The following is a 3,627-nucleotide window of genomic DNA, read 5'->3' on the forward strand; positions in this document are numbered from 1 at the left end:
GGCCCCCCAGGCCCGCCAGGCCCGGGAGCCCGCTGACCCCGGAAGCGCGCGACATGGACCCCAGCCAGCCGCGCGGTAGCCTTCAGAAGCCGGGCGGGAAGGGCGTTTGCTAACGAGAGGCGGGACGTGCCCTGGTCACCGCCGCGGCTGGGCTCCACTTCCCCCAAGCCGCGTCTTCCCGAAGTGCAGTTCAAAGGAGGGGACTGGGAATCCGCTGCCAAAACCGACCATCTCTTCCTCTCACCCTTGGTCAGCTTCGTTTGTTCGTAGGTTTTGGTCAAATCTAAACCAGAGGTGGGGACGGGGACCGGATCCCAGCTGCCAGAAGTCCTCCTGCCCTTTCCCAGCGCTGAGCGCGGGACCCACAGCTGAGGGCATGCGCTGCTCAGGCCTGCTGGAGCCTCAGTGCTTAGGGAGGCAGGACTTGCTGGTGCCTCAGTGCTTAGGGAGGCTGGGCTTGCTGGAGCCTCAGTGCTTAGGGAGGCTGCACTTGCTGGTGCCTCAGTGCTTAGGGAGGCTCGATATGCCTCCTCCGCCTGTCAACGTGGCGCCTGACCCAGCAGCAGGCAGCCCTCTGTGGCCTCCTCGTGGAGGGTGGACCCCTAGTTCAGATAGGCCATCTGATGTTCTTTGGCCTTTAAACTCCTAGGAAATTAGTCACAGTCCACACTCCTTAAATAAGATAGTGGGGAAGGAAAACAGCACTCGGTGATTCCATGAATTACAGATACTGCAGTCTTTGGCTAATATGTATAAAGCAACGAGTAAAGTGCTGTAGTTGGTGTTTGTGTGCCTCTCCATTCCTTCACTGTCCTACCCTTGTCCAGAGCCTCAGCTCCTCCTGGCTCTGCTCTTCACTTGGGGCGCAGTGGCCTCCACACCTGCATCACACAGCCTGGGCACTGGAGATCTTCCTCCTGCCTCATGATCAGCACAAAGCTGCACCACTCCGTGAAGGTCAGAATCAGTCCCCACCCTGCAGAGCAGCCCTGGGTTTGCCTCTGAGGAGTCCAAATAGCTGGGTTGTGTCAACCTCCTGCAAAGAGGACACTTGTCTACAGCTTTCCACCCGCGGAATGAAGCTGAAGGATAGGAAGCAGTTTCACAATAATTTGTGAAAATTATTGTGGTAATAGTGAGGGACCCACCCCTCCCTGCCCCTGTACACCTGGACCTAGATTTCTGGCTGTGTAGGGTGCCACCCAACCCTGCTCATTGTTACTTGTCAGCAATGTCCATCCCTGTGTCCAGGCTTGCGTCCCCTGGTCTCTCATAGCCATTCCACCCTCCCATCAACCCTGTGATTGCTACTGACCTGTCTCCATTTGGCTGGCTCAGCTGCAGGGCTTGCTGGGAAGGGGAACCTGGCCCGGGGTTTTACCCAGTGTGCCTGGATGATCCTTGCACATGACACCTTCAGTGAGGCCTCCAGCACCCTCTCATCAGGGCTAGACACACCCCCTGACCTGCTCTAGGTGACAAGGGTAGAAGAGCCACAGGCTCAGGCAAGGCTGAGTATTTATAGGTCACTTCAGACACTATGCCAACAGTTCCATTTGCAGAGCTATCCAGCTGCTACTCCTATCAGACTCCCAGCACCTGTCCCAAGGATAGTAAGGCTCTTCTGAATGAAACTGCTTCCTTCTGGAGGCCTTTGCTGTCCTGCCAGCAAGCTAGAGCCCTGCCCATCTTGGTACTCACCTCCTAGTGAGACCAGGGACCCACTTGACCCCTGGGTGCCCGCCCAGGTTAAGAGGGGGCAGAACATCTGTGCATTAGAATGCCTGGGTGCATGCAGCATGTCAGAGCTGCTTCACTGACCCTGATCACCAAAAGGCTGGAGTTCCTCTGGGAGAAACCAGGGGCAGTCCTGATTTCAGGTTTCTTTTGAGTCAGGATGAAGCCGCAGGGGACCTAGGGTGCAATGCTGAGTCCAGCAGCCAGGGGGCAATCCAGGCAGTCGCCCTGGTGGGGGTGGGGTTTCAGGTTGGGAGGGGCGTTGCTGGAGGCACCTATGGGCTTGCCTCTGCAGCTTACTGGTTTCCCAAGTCACATAGAGCTTCCAGCACCTGCAAGGTGTCCTGGTGGGCTGACTTCAGTAATCACCGTGTTTTGTCTCAGAAGACTTCCTGTGTTAGCACCTTATAAATGTGGTGTGGAGGCTCGGCCCTGCCCAGCTAGGGAAGAGATAGAACAGCTCCTTTGGATTGGCAGGGTTGCCCCACTCCACCCTCCCAACGTGCAGAACCAGTTGTGGGGAGGTGACCAGGGCTCTCCAGGAGGGAAAGGATGAGTCCCCAACCCCTGCCCCCGCCAGTCCAACTGGGGAGACTAGGGTGGCAGGATCCCATGCTCCATTGATGGCAAGAAGGGCAACAAGGGCCTGAAGACTTCCAGACCCAGGCCAACTAGCCAGGGTGGGGTCTGGAAGATGAGCCGAACTGACAGTGCCATCTAAAACAGTCTAATCCAGGGCTGTCACCTGGGCAGGGTGTTGGGACCCCAGGTAACTGGTCCCTGAAAGGCAGCAAAGAGTGATCCCACCTCAGTTCTCTTCCCTCTTGTCTTGGATCAGGACTGACCTCTGTGTCTCATTGACAGAGCCTTGGGGTTCCTGGAGTTTGGAGTGCTCCCCAGCTAAGAGGTCACATGGAGACCTGAGGAGCCACAGGAAATGTGAAGGGATGCCTCAGCGCTCACACCCCACATCTGGGAAGGGGTCTTTCCACCAGAGCGGCAGGAAGGGCCACGTTGGTTACAGGTTGAAAGACTGGGTCCAGACAGCTTGAGCACTACCTAGGAATGAACAGGCACACCTTGATCCAGAAGGAGAGAAAAGACACTCCAAGAACCTGCGTTCTCACACCCTTGTCCACAGCCAGTGCTGGGCACCAGGCAGACCCCACCAGGTGAGAAGGTCTCTGAGTCCAGGCCTAGTACAAGCGGGCCCTGGGAAAAGTGGCTGAGCAGCATAGAATGAAGTTTCAAAACAGTCTGCCCTCCAGCCAGGCCAGTGTTTAAGGCAGCCCGGCTTAAGAGAACTTTCCCTAACCATGGGAGCATTTCCCATCTGCTGTCCATTCCCTGACTGCAACACACAGGTAGACTCCGAAATATGGCTGTGTAAGTGACAGCTGTACTTAATTTAAATATAAACAGGCACACACGCAAGGGCTGTGGTACTTGCTAGCTCATCCTTGAAGCTCCTGGGCTCTATTAACACCGCGTGCCAGACACCAGCCAACTGTCTGACTCGCGAGTAGGTGGGTCGGGGACATCACTCCCAGGGCCTGCACCCAGAACAGACGGTCAGCGCCGAGTTCCCGACATTGCACTCCCCGGACACAGACCACACAAGCTACAACCCTCCCGGTACCCCAGGTGTTGCCCGGCTCAGCAGCCGCCGCTGCAGTAGCTGGCCGGCTACAAACTGAAAGAGCGGTGACCCCGCCTCCGGAGTCTCCCCTGCGCGGCCAGGTGGAAAGTGAAGAGAGCAGGGCTGGGGAGCGCGCACAGGTACCCCACGCGCCGGGGCCCCTAGCTCCCAACACAGTGCCCGGGATCACAGTGTCCTGGTTCCTGCGCCCTCTCCACTCAGCGCTCGGCGCCCCATGCCCGGCCCGCCCC

Source organism: Marmota marmota, unplaced genomic scaffold, assembly GCF_001458135.2.
Source record: "Marmota marmota marmota unplaced genomic scaffold, marMar, whole genome shotgun sequence".
Lineage (NCBI taxonomy): Eukaryota > Metazoa > Chordata > Mammalia > Rodentia > Sciuridae > Marmota > Marmota marmota.